Source organism: Rhinopithecus bieti, unplaced genomic scaffold, assembly GCF_001698545.2.
Source record: "Rhinopithecus bieti isolate Rb0 unplaced genomic scaffold, ASM169854v2 scaffold_31514, whole genome shotgun sequence".
Taxonomy (NCBI): Eukaryota; Metazoa; Chordata; class Mammalia; order Primates; family Cercopithecidae; genus Rhinopithecus; species Rhinopithecus bieti.
In genome coordinates, this window is record NW_016813496.1 from 286270 (window position 1) to 302834 (window position 16565).

The window sequence follows — 16565 nt, forward strand, 5'->3', positions numbered from 1 at the left end:
GAATAGCATCATTCTGAAACAAAAACCTGGCAGAGATAAAACAAAAAATAGAAAACTTCAGGTCAATATCCTTGATGAACACTTAAGAAAACATTCTTAACAAAATACTGGCAAACCAAATCCAAGAGAACATCAAAAAGTCAATCCAGTGTGATCAAGCAGGCTGTATCTCTGGTATGCAACGTTGTTTCGACATACAACAATTAATGAACGTTATTCATCACATAAACAGAACTAAAGACAAAACCCACAAGGTTATCTCAATAGATGCTAAAAAAGCTTTCAATAAAATTTAACATCGTTCATGTTTAAAACCCTCAACAAACTAGGCATTGAAGGTACATACTTCAAAATAATGAGTCATCTATGACAAACTTATAGCCAACATACTGAATGGACACAAGCTAGCATTCCTCCTTGAAAACTGGCACAAGACAAGAATGCCTTGCCTCAAAACTCCAATTCTACATAGAATTGGAAGTCCTGGCCACAGCAATCAGGAAAAAGATTTTTTAAAAAAAGGCATCCAATAAAGGAAGAGAGGAAGTCAAACTATCCTTATGTTCAGATGACGAGATTCCATATCTTCAAAAACCCTATAGTCTCAGCAAAAAGCTCTTTAAACTGATAAACAACTTCAGCAAAGTTTCAGGATACTAAATCAATAGCATCCCTTTACATTAACAATAACCAAGCCGAAAACCAAATCAAAAACATAATCCCATTCACAATTGCCACAAAAAGAATGGAATATCTAGGAATACAGCTAACCAGGGAGGTGAAAGATATCTCTAACAAGAATGACAAAATACTGCTTAAAGGAGTCAGAGATGGCCAGGCCCGGTGGCTCACACCTGTAATCCCAGCACTTTGGGAGGCCAAGGTGGGCGGATCATGAAGTCAGGAGTTCGAGACCAGCCTGACCAACATGGTGAAAACCTGTCTCTACTAAAAATACAAAAAAAATTAGTCAGGCATGGTGGCACATGACTGTAACCCCAGCTATTTGGGAAGGTGAAGCAGGAGAATAGCTTGAACTCAGGAGGCAGAGGTTGCAGTGAGCTGAGATCACCCCATTGCACTCCAGCCTGGGCGACAGAGCAAGACTCTGTCTCAACAACAACAATAAAACAAGTCAGAGATGACACAAACAAATTTAAAAAACATGCTCACAGATAGAAAAGATCAATATTATTAAAATGGCCACAGTCCAAAGACATTTACCAATTTAATGCTATTCGTATCAAACTACCAAAACATTGCTAACTAAAAAATAACTATTTTAAAATTTATATGGAACCAAAATGAGACTGAATTGCCAAGGCAATTTTAAGCAAAAAGAACAAAGCTGGAGGCATTATATTACCCCACTTCAAACCACACTCACTAGAGGGCTATGGTAACCAAAGCAGCATGGTACTGGTACATAAGCAGACTCACAGAACAAGGCAACAGAATAGAGAGCCAAAAAAAAAAGAAAGAAAGAAACAAAAAACTTCCTTAAAAAGTAGGCAAATGGCCGGGCGCGGTGACTCACGCCTGTAATCCCAGCACTTTGGGAGGCCGAGGCAGGTGGATCACGGGGTCAGGAGTTCGAAACCAGCCTGGCCAACATGGTGAAATCCCGTCTCTACTAAAAAAATACAAAAAAATTAGCCAGGCATGGTGGCGCACACCTGTAATCCCAGCTACTCGGGAGGTTGAGGAAGTACAATAGCTTGAACCCGGAAGGCAGAGGTTGCAGTGAGCCAAGGTCCCACCACTACACTCCAGTCTGGGACAAAAAAAAAAAAAAAAAAAAAGAAAAAAAAAGTAGGCAAAAAACATGAACAAATGCTTTTAAAAAGAAGACAAACGTGGCTAACAAACATGTGCAAAAAATGCTCACCACTAATGACTAGAGAAATGCCAAAAACAAGCAAAAAAAGACCACAGTGAGATACCAACTCACACCAATCAGAATGACTGTTGTTAGAAAGTCAATAATAGGCTGCGTACAGTCATCCCATGGCAAAACTCTGTCTCTACTAAAAATACAAAAATTAGCTGGGCGTGATGGCACATGCCCGTAGTCCCAGCTACATGGGAGGCTGAGGCAGGAGAATTGCTTGAACCCAGGAGGCAGAGGTTGCAGTGAGCTGAGACGGTGCCATTGCACTCTAGTCTGGGTGACACAGTAAGACTCGATCTCAAACAAACAAAGACATAAAACAAATCTAATTGCCTATTAATGGTAGACTAGATTAAAAAATATGGTATGGTTGGGTGAGGTGGTTCACACTTGTAATCTCAGCACTTTGGGAGGCCGAGGCAGGTGGATTGCCTTAGCTCAAGAGTTCAAGACCAGCCTGGGAAACATGGCAAAACCCATCTCTACAAAAGATAGAAAAAGAAGTTAGCTGAACATAGTGGTGCATGCTTGTAGTCCCAGTTACTTCGGGGGCTGAAGTAAGAGGGTGCCGTGAGCCTGGAAGGTTGAGGCTGAAGTGAGCCAAGATTGCACCACTGCACTTCAGCCTTTGTGACAAAGTCAAACACTGTCTCCAAATAAATTAAATAAAACAGAAGATTTAATAAAAACAAAGTATGGTACATAAACATCATGGAAGATTATGTGGCCACTAAAAAAAAAAAAACAAGATTAAGTTATTTGCAGCAACATAGATGATGCTGGAGACCATTATTCTTAGAAAGCTAAAATGAAACAGAAAACCAAATGCATGCTATCATTTATAAGAGCTAAATAAGAACACATGGACACAAAGAAGGGAACGACAGACACTGAGGCCTAATTGAGAATGCAGAATGAAAGGACAAAAAGGATCAGAAAAAAATACCTGTTTGGTGTTATGCTTAGTACCTCAATGACAAAATCATCTACACAAAACCCCCATGACACAATTTTACCTATATAACAAAGCTGCACATGGATCCCTGAACCAAAAAGAATAGTTGAAAGAAAAAACAATCTGTGAGTGGGGAAGAGTGCAATGTAAGTGGAAGGAGTTGTCTGTTCTACAGATAGTGGCCCAGGTGGGACTGGACTCTGATTTATTTCTGTGTGCATGAAGGCAGATGAGATTATGAACTGGTGGCCCAGAACCCTAGGTTGGTGGGGAAAACAGGTTGCTGCTGCAGATTCAGTGTCTGGGTGTGGGGATATGCCACGAGACTTGCAGACACTTTTGTGGGTTTTTGTCAAGAAACACTAAAATCAACAATGCTGTGATGAAATTCCTGAGGGTGGTGTCTAGTCCGGGGAGGGGTGTGGATATGTCAGTGTCTAGTGGGTATGTTTGGGAGTGGGTGGGAATCCTGTGGTGGCAGCCGTGCAAAAAGGGGGTCTGTCATCAGAGCTCCTTTCCTCCAAGTTTTCGTCCTTTTCAATCTTGGAAGGAGCCCTGGGATCCCAGGACAATGGGCAGGGTGAAAGCCTGTGGGCTCTGTGATATCTTTCTTCTGCCACCAAATCCGCAGAGTATGCTGAACACCAAGCAATTCTCCAACACCAACTCAGTGTCTAACATTTGAATTCTGACATCACCCAGAGTCAGCATAGACCCTGATTCAGATCTCAGTCCCACAACATTATCCTCATTCCAGATGCCAGTGACGATCCCCATAGGCTCATCTATGCTTCTGAACTACTGTTTAAAAACTGGGGACTCCCAATGGGCGCAGTGGCTCATGCCTGTAATCCCACTACTTCGGGAGGCTGAGGCAGGTGGCTCAACTGAGTCGGGAGTTTGAGACCAGCCTGACCAACAAGTAGAAACCCCGTCTCTACTAAAAATACAAAATTAGATGGGCATGGTGGTGGGCACCTGTAATCCCAGCTACTAGGGATGCTGAGGCAGCAGAATCGCTTGAACCCAGAAGGCAGAGGTTGCGGTGAGCCAAGACCACAGCACTACACTCCAACCTGGACAACAGGAGTGAAACTTCGTCTCAAAAAAGAAGAAAATTGGGGACTCCCACAGCCTTCCTCAAGTTCAGTAATTAGATCAAGCTACTCACAGAACTCAGCAAAACACTGTAGTTATGTTTACTAGTTTATTATAAAAAATACAACCCAGGAAAAGTGAAATGGAAGAAATGTACATGACAAAGAAGAGGTGGAGAATGATGAATCACACATAATCTGGGTAAATAGCTGTGATTAATAAAATCCTTCATCCTTTCTGTTTTCTAGAAATAGTTTGTGGAAAGAAACATCTTTCTCATTATGACTTAGATGGTGCTCTCTTTTCTTATTTATCACATAGCCAGGCACAGACTCTGTCAGAGGTGTACTGAATGAGAGCAACTCCATGTGGAATAGGGACTGAGTAAAATAAGGCTGAGAGCCACTGGGCTGCATTCCCAGATGGTTAAGCATTCTAACTCACAAGATGAGATGGGAGGTCAGCACAAGATACAAGTCGCAAAGACCTGGCTGATAACACAGTTTGCAGTATTAGAAGCTGGATAAAATCCACCAAAATTAACATGGTGATGAGAGTGACCTGTGGTCATCCTCTCTGCCACACTCCCACCAGTGCTATGATAGTTTATAAACGCCATGGCAACATCAGGAAGTTAATCTTAAAATAGTTTAAAAAGGACAGGCATAATTATTCCACCCCTTGTTTAGCATACAATCAAGAAATAACCATAAAAATGTGTAACCAGCAGCCCTTAGGGCTGCTCTGCCTATGGAGAAAGCCATTCTTTATTTACTTTCTTCATTAACTTGCTATCACTATACTCTATGGACTCGCCCTGAATTCTTTCTTGAGCGAGATCTAAGAACCCTCTCTTGGGGTCTGGATCAGAACTTCTTTCTGGTAACATCTTTCTGGCAACCACAAAGGGACTATACTTAAGAGATCTCTGACCCAAAGGAAAATCATCTGCGTGAAACCAATTGGCTGACTTTGGGTGAGTGGGGTGCATATACCTGGGTAAAGGATGGGATTGGGTTACAAGCACACCTTAGGAGAATTAGAGTCTCTCCTAAGACACAGTGGGTCAAAGGCTCCTCTTAATAAAAGACAAGGATGCTTGACTGAACTTGGATTTGAGGCCGAGCCTAGAAAGGTTATATTCCTTCCTAAGATTTAGAAAGTTAGAGACCCCTCTCAGTAAAATCTCTCACAGCTAAGAACTAGTTTGACACTATGGGATATTCATTGCTATTCTCTTTGGATTAATCTGTCTTGCACTCTTTGCTGATGGCTATGGGTGACAGAATTGGGCATCTACAGGACCATGGGACATGTGGATCTTTTTCTTGTCCAAAAGGGAAAACTTAAGTGCCAATGGGACTGCTGGAAAAAATCTTCTTTCCTACCAAGAAGCGGCCACCTGAACTTTTTATTATCGCTGCAATGGGTAAGACTTTCTGTGGCCTCCTGAGCTGTTTGTCTTCCCATCCTGCCACAGGCAATACTTTTTCTCTCTTTTCCCTTTTTATTTTCTATTACTCAGAGTAACCATCTTGCCTAGAGACCACAAGATAAAACTCCTGATTGTTAAGTTGAATTAACAACGACAGGGCTCAACTGGGGCCAAGTTTAAGTCTTGCCAGTTTCATACTGGTTGCTAAGAAGAGTGGCTAATGTCTATGTTGTCACATATATTTTCATCTGGCTAGAAAAAGATAATTTTCCTTTGTGTTGTGGCTTGGCCCACAGGGCTGTGGTGCAGCCAGTCACATCACTAGGGCCACTCAGGGAAACGGAACCCAGAAGCTTGGCATGCTGGCAAAAGGGTACAAATTTCTGACCAGACTTCTAGCCTCTCTCTATGCAAACTGATTAAAAGAATGGTGAAAAAAATTACTGTTTATCTCCTATGTAAAGTTCTAATTAATATGGAAATGCATTTGTGAGGTTAGTCTTAAGATGTAACAAATCTGTTGTACTTTGGGTTATAAATTTGTCTTTCCGTATGGTTCTGTCATTAAGAGGGGTACCTTAGGATAGAATGCAGGTCTAGGACCCCTTAAGGCTGCTGTTCAAGATGGCCCAGAGAAGTGCTCAGTCATGTCCTTGGAAGCTTGACCTTGTGACCACACGACAGTGTTTTCTCCTGATCTCCACCACCACAATGGTGGCCCAGGTTCAGGACTCAATTCCCAGTTTAGGGAGTGACTACGTTCTTACTTGATATTTGGGTGAGCTTTACCATTTGTTGATTCTCTTCCCCTCCAGGAATCATCTTGAATTTTCCTTTTTCAGAACACCTGTGAAGTTACTTTTGGTAAAATTCAAAAGCCAGAGATATTGGCTGTTTGACCTGACTAAAGTCTGGTAATAAGAAATTTAAAAGGCCTTTTTAAAAGAGCACTGAGCACTGTGGTCATTGGTTCACACCTGTAATCCCAACACTTTGGGAGTCCAACGTGGGCTCATCACGCGGTCAGGAGATCGAGACCATTCTGGTTAATATGGTGAAACCCTGCCTCTACTAAAAATACAAAAAGTTAGCCTGGCGTGGTGGTACTCGCCTGTAGTCCCAGCTACTCAGGAGGCTGAGGCAGGAAAATCACTTGTACCTGGGAGGCAGAGGTTACAGAGAGCCAAGACCACACCACTGCATTCCAGCCTGGGCAACAGAGCAAGACTCCATTCCAAAAAAAAAGCACTGTGGTTAAAAGTCAGCTTAATTAAAGCAGATATTCAAGCTCTAACAGACTGGGTCACCTTGGGAAAAACAGAAGGTACCACAGACCCTGTTTTGGGAAACACCGCTTTTTCCTCATGAAACTCCAGAAATTGAAGGTGGACAGATCCTTCTCAAAATCTAAGGTTCTGTTCTGTTTTGCATTGTATTATCTGATGTTTTTGACTTTGGGGGGTATCAGAAATTACTTCACATTATAAAAGAACCTTGGCATGTAATAACTAGGTAAGAAATACACTTTTGGAATGGTTAACAGCAATTATGGGGAAATACTCAGTTCTTCACATTTGGATCAGAGAAACATACTCTCGAGCACCTGGGAAATAGGGAGGTATCCCCACCCCCTACTGAGAAATAAGACTTCCCTTGGAATGAACTAATTCTCTCCTTTTTAGATCCAAGATCTGATGTAAAATGGTACCCTTAATTTAGGGGGATCTGTTTTGTTTTCCAGCTCTGTTTACTTATTAGGCCATAAAAACTACATGCTTTCTTAGCCCTGGGCTCCACCCTGAAATTAGTAATCCAATTAAGAAACTGACAAAGAAGCTCTCCTCCTCCGACCCAAGATGCAGAAAGGAAAGAAGGCCTAGGGGAAGAAGGTGGCTCCAGCCCCTGCTGTTATGAACAAGCAGGAGGCCAAGAAAGTGGTGAATTTCCTGTTTGGGAAAAGGCCTAAGAATTGTGGCACTGGGCAGGACATCCAGCCCAAAAGGGAACTCACCCAAAATGGCCCCGCTATATGAGGTTGCAGCAGCAGAGAGCCATCCTCTCTATAAGTGGCTGAAAGTGTTCTTCTGCGATTAACCAGTTCACCCAGGCCCTGGACCACCAAACAGCTACTCAGCTGCTTAAGCTGGCCTACAAGTACAGACCAGAGACAAAGCAAGAGGAGAAGCAGAGGCTGTTGGCCCAGGCCGAGAAGAAAGCTGCTAGCTAAGAGGACATCCCCATTAAGACCACCTGTCCTTCAAGCAGGAGTTAACACTGTCACCACCTTGGTGGAGAAAAAGAAAGCTCAGCTGGTAGTGACTGCACATGATGTGGATCCCATCGAGCTAGATGTCTTCTTGCCTGCCCTGTGTCATAAAATGGGAGTCTCTTACTGCATTATCAAGGGGGAGGTAAGACTGGGACGTCTAGTTCACAGGAAGACCTGCACCACTGTCGTCTTCATACAGGTTAACTGAAAAGACAAAGGTGCTTTGGCTAAGCTGGTGGAAGCTATCAGGACCAATTACAATGACAGATAGGATGAGATCTGCCATCACTGGGTAAGGAAGGTTCTGGGTCTCAGGTCAGTGGCTCAGATCGCCACACCCAAAAAGGCAAAATCTAAAGAACTTGCCACTAAACTGGGTTAAATGTACACTGTTGAGTTTTCTATACATAAAAATAATTAAAATAATACAAACTTTCCTTTAAAAAAAAAAAGAAACTGACAAAGAAAACTTTACAACTACTCAATCTTCTTTGTATTTACATGTGTTGTGTGTGTGATATGAAAGAACTCTGATTAAGTGGTTTAAAAATAATAAAAGCTTAAATCAAATATTTTGTCAGAAAAGTAAAAGTGTAACACCTTTTAGTTCATGTGACAAGTAATCTTTTGGAAATAAAACAGTTTTTAAAGATCCACTGGGGCCGCGTGGTGGCTCAAGCCTGTAGTCCCGCACTTTTGGGAGGTGAGATGGTGGATCACGAGGGTCAGAGATCGAAACATCCTGGCTAACACGGTGGAAACCTGTCTTACTAAAAAATACAAAAAAAATAGCTGGGCGAGGGGCACGGTGCCTGTAGTCCCAGCTACTCCGGAGCCTGAGCAGGAATGGCGTAAACCCAGGCGGAACTTGCAGGAGCCTGAGATCCGGCCACTGCACTCCAGGCCCTGGGCGACAGAGTTGAGACTCCATTCTCAAAAAAAAAAAAAAAAAAAAAGATCATTGGGAAAATTAGAATGTCTTCAAATATAAACATTTGATCTAAATTATATAGAGCACATATTAGATTACCAACATACTTAAAGGTCATAAATTGGTCTTTGACTTTTAAAAATGGTTTCAATTTACCTATCTTGAAGCCAGTAGTATTCTAAAATAAGGCCTTGGGACTATGGAATTAGCCATGCCCCCTCAATATACAAAGGCTATAAAGAAAAGAGATTTCATATAAGGAAAAAGATGTGTATAGTAAATTATTAACCTAAATAAAAATGACTGGGTTATTAAAAGAGGGATGTTTAGGACAAATCAGAAAGCCCAAGCATATTGTAGCATGGTCTTCTGTATAAGTTATGAAATAATTCAACTAAAGGAAATTTATGCAAGGAATTTGCTAACATTTAAGGTCATTGCGCCTCTGAAGACTCTCAAAATGCACTTATGCTGTCCACTGTACAACTTGTCTGCTTTAACAGCCTAGATAAGGCCTGGGACACACTCAAAGTTAGCCACACCCCCTACACATATTAATACACTGGAGTCAGGACCTTTATATATAATTGTGTTCTTGTCCTAGACTCCACATGCCTAGATGTACGAAATCCCTTATACCAGAGGGTTTCATCAAAGTAAAAGTCTGCTAAGAGTTAACATTGTACAGGTAACTTTGACTACTAAAAAAACAGTTTTAACATGCAAGGAATCAGAGAAGTGAAATGTATTTTTGATAAAAGGTTATAAGACGACACGGAAATGTGGATTTTTTTTTTTTTTTTTTTTTTTTTTTGCCTAGATTAAAAGTTAAAGGAATTTTTTTTTTTTTTTTTTTTTTTTTTTTTTTTTTTTTTTTTTTTTTTGAGGACGGAGTCTCGCTCTGATCACCCAGGCTGGAGTGCAGTGAGCCGGATCTCGGCTCACTGCAGCTCCGCCTCCCGCACGTTTACCACCATTCTCCTGCCTCAGCCTCCCGAGTAGCTGAGACTACAGGTGCCCACCACCACCCGGCTAGTTTTTTTTTGTATTTTTTAGTAGAGATGGGGTTTCACCGTGTTAGCCAGGATGGTCTCAATCTCCTGACCTCGTGATCCGCCCGTCTCGGCCTCCCAAAGTGCTGGGATTACAGGCTTGAGCCACCACGCCCAGCCGGAATGTTTTTAATTAGATAGAATAAAACGGAAGGTTTAAACAAACTGTGGAAGATTTGCTAAAATTTAATTGCAAAATCGATTCTGTGTGTGAACATACTGACTAAAGTTAAATGGATATTATTCAGTTTTTCTAGAAATTGAACATTGAGATAAAAATGACAGGTTTCTCTTAAAGCACTGCTCTACTCTTTAACAACAAGGACTTTGTGAAGAGTTATATAAGGTTTATGAGAATATTACCTCATGGTCAAATATTAAAATTAGATAGATTTGTCTATAAAGATTCATTAAGAGGCTGTGCATGGTGGCTCACGCCTGTAATCTCAGCACTTTGGGAAGACAAGGTGGGCTGATCACAAGGTCAGGAGTTCAAGACCAGCCTGGCCAACATGGTGAAACCAGTCTCTACTAAAGATACAAAAAAATTAGCCAGGTGTTGTGGTGTGCGCCTGTAATCCAGCTACTCAAGAGGCTGAGGTAGGAGAATCGCTTGAACCCAGGGGGCAGAGGTTTCAGTGAGCTGAGATCATGCCATAGCACTCCAGCCAGGGCAACAGGGCGAGACTCCGTCTCAAAAAAAAAAAAAAAAAAAGAAATTAAAACGATTCATTAAGAATTGGGTTTGACATAAATAATATACAAATATAATGGTAAAAATTTGGCTTATTTAGCATAAAAATCACACAGAAAAGCCCACATTTCTGTCAAATGTGAAATCATGTTTGACTATTTGGGGATTATGTTTGTGTAAATATATTATTGGTATGTGTTCCAAAATTAAGGAAAACTCCTGTAATTCTAATATGACTAACATAACTAATATGATAATATAACTATCCTCAGTCTGAGTCAAAATACAACATTATTTTATGTCTCTTCTAAGAATATGCTGACTTCATGGTAAAACATCATTAATAATCACAATCATTACATAAAATTATTGTATGACACAGAGCTAACCAAATTTCCTTGTCAATCATGGGTTTTCTTTTTGTCTTTCACTGTGACTGCCCTAAGACTTTGTCATCCAGACAATCATTTTGTGTTGATACTCTTCAAAAGATGATTTATAGTTAACTTTGACAGATGTTCTTTTTTTTTCTTTCGAGATGGAGTCTTGCTCTGTTGCCCAAGCTGGAGTGCAATGAAGCAATCTTAGCTCACTGCAACCTCTGCCTCCCAAGTTTGAGTAATTCTCCTGCCTCAGCCTCCCAACTAGGCTGGGATTACAGGCATCCACCCCACATCCAGCTATTTTTTTATATTTATATTTTTAGTAGAGACAGGGTTTCACCATGTTGGTCAGGCTGGTCTTGAACTCCTGACCTCATATAATCCACCCACCTCGGCCTCCCAAAGTACTGAGATTATAGGCATGAGCCACTGCGCCCAACGACAGATGTTCTTAAATGCAAGTTTGTAATAACTTTAGAAACTGTGACATTAGAATAGAGAAAAAACTTTCAGTAGTCATAGAGAACTGGAATGTTCATGACTATCAAACGGAACAGGAATTAACTGAATGGACGGAACTAACAGAAGACTAAAGTAATATTTTCTGACTTCGCATAAAATGTCACTGATCCTTTGTTTTGTTTTTCAGGGTCAAGAAAACTCTGACTAGTTAGGTGAAAATATTATCACCCCTATTCAGCATGAAGTAGTTACAGAACATGGATCTTCATCCCTCTACAACCCTTAGGATTAAGTGCGCCCTTGTGAAAAAGACGGGGGAGATGTCAGAGGAACCAGAGCAAATCTATCTTGAATAGGGGCTGGGTAAAATAGGGCTGAGACTAAATGGGCTGCATTCCTGGATCGTTAGGCATTCTAAGTAACAGGATAGGATAGAAGGTCAGCACAAGATACAAGTCATAAAGACCTTGTGGATAAAACAGGTTGCAATAAAGAAGTCAAATAAAACCCACCAAAACCAAAATGTGACGAGAGTGACCTCTGATTGCCCTCACTGCTACCACTCCCACAAGTGTCATGACAGCTTACAAATACCATGGAAACATTAGGAAGTTATCCTATATAATCTAAAATTGGGAGGCATAAATAACCCACCCCTCGTTTAGCATATAATCAAGAAATAACCACAAAAATGTGCAAACAGCAGCCCTTGGGCTGCTCTGCCTATAGAGTAAGCCATTCTTTTATTCCTTTACTTTCTTCTCTTTTTTTTTTTCCTTTTTTTTTTGAGACAGTCTCACTCTGTCACCCAGGCTGGAGTGCAGTGGCACGATCTCAGCTCACTGCAACCTCTGCCTCCTGGGTTCAAGTGATTATTTTGCCTCAGTCTCCTGAGCATCTGGGATTACAGGTGTGCATCACCAAGCCTGGCTAATTTTTACATTTTTAGTAGAGATGGGGTTTCACCATGTTGATCAGGCTGGTCTCAAACTTCTGACCTTGTGATTTCTTAATACTTCCTTTTACTTTACTGTATGGACTCACCCTGAATTTTTTCTTGAGCAAAATCCAAGAACCCTCTTGTGGGGCTTAGATTGGGACCTCTTTCCGGTAAGAACTCTGCACATTTTCCTCTTTTCCAATTAAAATAATCAGCTGAATTTGTCTTCAGTGGGCGAAATAAAATTTTTCACAGGCTCCAGAACTTTGAACTATCCTCAGTTTGAGTCAACATACAACCTTATTTTATGTCCTTCTAAGAACATGCTGACTTCATGGTAAAACATTCTCTGACCTAAAATCTGATTTTTCACCCTTCATTTGCCATTCCCCTCCCACCTTCTCTCTAATCTTGTTCGCTCCTCCCTAGGAAAGGAAGCCCTTGTCAGCCTAAACTTTCCAATACTTAAAGTTTTTATAATTGGTACTTCTCCCTGTTGCAATACTCTTTTGGAATTCAATTTTTTTTTTAACATAAATCTAACTCTGTTTGATATCCAAAGCCTAGAAACTGCCTCAAAACAGTAACATCATCATCAGTAAGACCCTCTCAGTCCCCTTTCATCTTAACCCTAACTGCCTTGGCCTGTGGGTCCCCAGCTTTCCAGGGTTGTGTCAGCAGAAAGGCTTCTTCCATGGCTGGGGTGAGCAGGCTGGACATCTGCAGGGGAGGCTACCCAGAAAAAAACTAGAATGGCCCTTATTTGTTTGTGGGTTTTTTTTGAGATGGAGTCTCGCTCTGTCACCCAGGCTGGAGAGCAGTGGCGCGATCTCGGTTCACTGCTAGCTCCGCCTCCCAGGTTCACGCCATTCTCCTGCCTCAGCCTCAGCCCGCCTAATTTTTCAGTATTTTTAGTAGAGATGGGGTTTCACTGTGTTAGCCAGGATGGTCTCGATTTCCTGACCTCGTGATCCACCCACCTCGGCCTCCCAAAACGCTGGGATTATAGGCATGAGCCACCACGTAGGTGGGTCTTTAATAACCTCCTTTTGCAGCCTCAATATTAGCCTTAGCTCTTAGTCACTGGGCTCAAGCTTTAATTTCCATGTTAGAGTTACTCACTTGGTTTTGAAATTATGTGTTTGAAAATCCAGCAAAATTACTCAAACACAGTGTTCATATAAGGGAAGGAAATTTTAAGGTACTTACATTTTGTACCTCAATAAGAAAAGCAAAAGTATCTATTCCTTTCAGACAACATATCTATTATTTTATTGTTTTCATTAAAAACCACACAGTAAACAATTAGTCATATGGGAACACTTCTAGGTAATACCAAGTTTCATCTCATAAAATTTAGCATGAAACTCAGAAATCAAGATAACAGGATTTGAATAGAGATAATCACTGTCACAAATTTACCCTGCAAAAAGAGGAAATGGTGTTTTCACGAATCTATGTAACTCACCAATTATCTACCACATTATCTCATGGAAACGTATTCATTCTCTACAGCCAAAATAGAATAGAGATTTTCCCCATTCTTTTCCTTTGTAGCTAGCATTCTAAAAGCTAAGCCTTGGAAGTCTGTTTGAATGCACCCAGCCATAAAAAAAAAACACAACTGAGAAAATTTGTACAAAACTCACTCTGGGAAAGAAAAAGGAAAATGAGAATTTTTAACAAATGGAATATATAATTAGATATTTAAATCCACCTCTTTTATGCACTTTGTAAATACTTTCCTACCTGCCAGGCACAGTGGCTCAGGCCTGTAATCCCAGCACTTGAGGAGGCTGAGGCAGGCAGATCATCTGAGGTCAGGAGTTCGAGACCAGCCTGGCCAACATGGTGAAACCCCGTCTCTACTAAAAAAATACAAAAAATTAGCTGGGTGTGGTGGTGTGTGCCTGTAATCTCAGCTACTTAGGAGGATGAGGTAGGAGAATTGCTTGAACCTGGGAGGTGGAGGTTGCAGTGAGCCAAGATCAAGCCACTGCACTCCAGCCCGGGCAGCAAGAGTGACATTCTGTTTAAAAAAAAAAAAAAATTTCCTACCTTTCAAGCCCTACTAATATAATGCAATTTACAGCTAAAAAAGTGAGGTCAAAATAAGTAAACAAATATTTTCAAGGTGACAAACCCAGGGAGTGGCAGTGCTGATTAAAATACAAATGTGTGTCTGACTCATATTTCAAGTCAGGCCACTCAATCACTTGAGAGATTCTTCCACCCACTCCTGCTCACTTATGTGCTCATGAACCACCCATTCAGGAGACACTGCAGTATTTCTCGGAGACTGCTCCAGAGGTATTTTACTTTGCAAACTCTTACACCATCTCACTAGAGTCAAGTTTTTTTTCTGTTTGTTTTGTTTTTTTCTGGTCTTTTGGGATATTATTTTATCTGTCACAAATTTTTCACTTTTAACACTATTTTTCTTCCACTATATTTATTTCATTATCTTTCTGCCCCCTTAGACAATCCAGGGAATAGAAATTATTTCTGGGTTTTCCTCTCAGCTCCAGCATCTGATTGGCTGACCAGCAATGTGTCCCCAAGAAACAAAAGCTGGGTTGGGTGTAGACAATTTTAATGTCTTAAGAGGTTACCTTTTCAAAATAAGAGTACACCAGAAGATTCCTCTCAGCTGCAGGGCATCCACTTGCTCCCTTGAGAGGATACACTCCAGACCTCAGGTCTTCCTATGGAAGAAAATAAACCAGAAGCTGATATTCATTAGGCACTCTAGCTGACATAACCACAGTGGATATCTTGGTTTATGCCCAGACAGTACTGAAACCCACAACCAGAAAAAAACTAAAAGGTGGCTGAGGACACATCACCCCATAAAGTTTCCAAAGGAAAACCTTGACCCAAAAACATTCTGACAAAATCTCTGTGCCTAGAGAAGATACAAGGAGAAGAGGCACAGAGAGCTTTTATAGTACAGTGTCAGGGGATTATTCTTTGCTTTCGTCTCATGGGAAATATTTACAGATAACAAACTTTTTAAAAAGCATCATTTAATGCTTTGTCAAAAAAATAATTAAAATACTGTATAGAAAAGTACACTAAAAGACAAATAGGCGATAACGTGAATTAGGGAGGAAAAGCTGGCATTTGGGAACACCAGAAGGAACTGGAAATTTAGCATCTTACTGCAAGCCAGTGATGCTGGAGAAATGGGGAATGGCGGTTAGACTTAAGAATCTGCTTGGGACACAGGTGAAAAATGCAACGGAAAATCAGCTCCCTATGGACTGTGAAAATAATTAAAAGGCAGGCAATTAGACTGGAGATGTCTCTAGTCTCTGGGTTCCTACTTAAAATAAAATCTAACTGAAGTGCACTTTTTAGTAAATTACTGCATTGAGAGAAACAAAATTCAGCCTTAACCAACTATAAACTGCCAATTAACCTCTGATTACATAATCAGGAAATTTTCACTTTTATTGTACAAATTAAGAAACTATGTAACTCTACCTAACCAATTACTGAATTTGGTTTTCTTCATCATGCTTTTTATAAAAGTCTTTTCAAGCCCCGCCCATGAACCACAAATTACAAACCACGGCTGGGTGCTTCACAATTTTTGAATCACTCTTTGATTATATTATTTAATGTTTTGTAGTGACTCTCATATATTTTTAACAGAAGGCAAGAGGAACTGGGAACCCCACGGAACAAAGCTCTTCCCATTCATGAACCCGCACCCCAAGTCGGAATTGTCCCCTAAAGACCCTCCCGTGGTCCCTGCACAATCTGGGAAAGACGCGGCGCTGCGGGGGCAGAGCTGCCCAGAGAGGGCTCCAGGCCAGGCACAATCACTGCACAAGGAAGTGACAGGACGCCCGGGGTACCGACTGTCAGTGCAGCCGCCATCTTATGGATGGGACTGAGGCCGAGCTGGGCAAGGAGCACTCGGGGCGCAGACTGCGGAGCTGACTGCAGGGAGGCCTGAGTCCCGCCACAGCCGCTTCCCACCGGTTCCAACCAGCCCTTCCCCTTCTCTCGGGATGTCCAACCCAGCACTCTCACCATTTCTAGGCTTTCAGGGGGTCCCGGTGTCTTAGCTGTGGGTCTCCCAATACCTGCAGGTCACAGGGTCACAGAGCCGAGCCTCTAGGAGCAGAGGACACAGAGCAATGAAGGTAAGACCTGGAGCTCAGGCTGCAGTGAGAGACAAAGGCCCCGCCACATCCCGGAAGCCGTCCTGTCCGCTCCAGCTGCGTGCCTGATTGGACGGTTCCCAGTCTAGCGTCGCTGATTGGATAACGTTTAAAACCCCACCCTCTCAGACCCTGAGTGACAGAAGATGCGATCAGATGCTGGGCTGAGTGAAGAAAGAGTGACAGACTAGGCTGCAGCCTTCTCAGGCAGGGCTTCCTCCCTGAGCTGAGCCAGGCCCACCCCAGATGGTATTTGCATTTAACCTTGTGTGTAAAGTCACAT

General features: G+C 41.7%; 1 pseudogene across 1 annotated transcript in view; it reads right to left on the minus strand.

Annotated features, from left to right (window-relative positions):
* Positions 1–16353, minus strand: part of LOC108512958 (zinc finger protein 431-like) — a 49252-nt pseudogene extending 32899 nt beyond the window's left edge. Inside the window, exons 1-2 of the transcript XR_001880762.1 lie at positions 16152–16353; positions 14723–14815 (exon numbers count right to left, since the gene is read on the minus strand). The product of XR_001880762.1 is annotated as a zinc finger protein 431-like (transcript). The remainder of the gene's footprint in view (positions 1–14722; positions 14816–16151) is intronic.
* Positions 16354–16565: the final 212 nt, after the last annotated feature.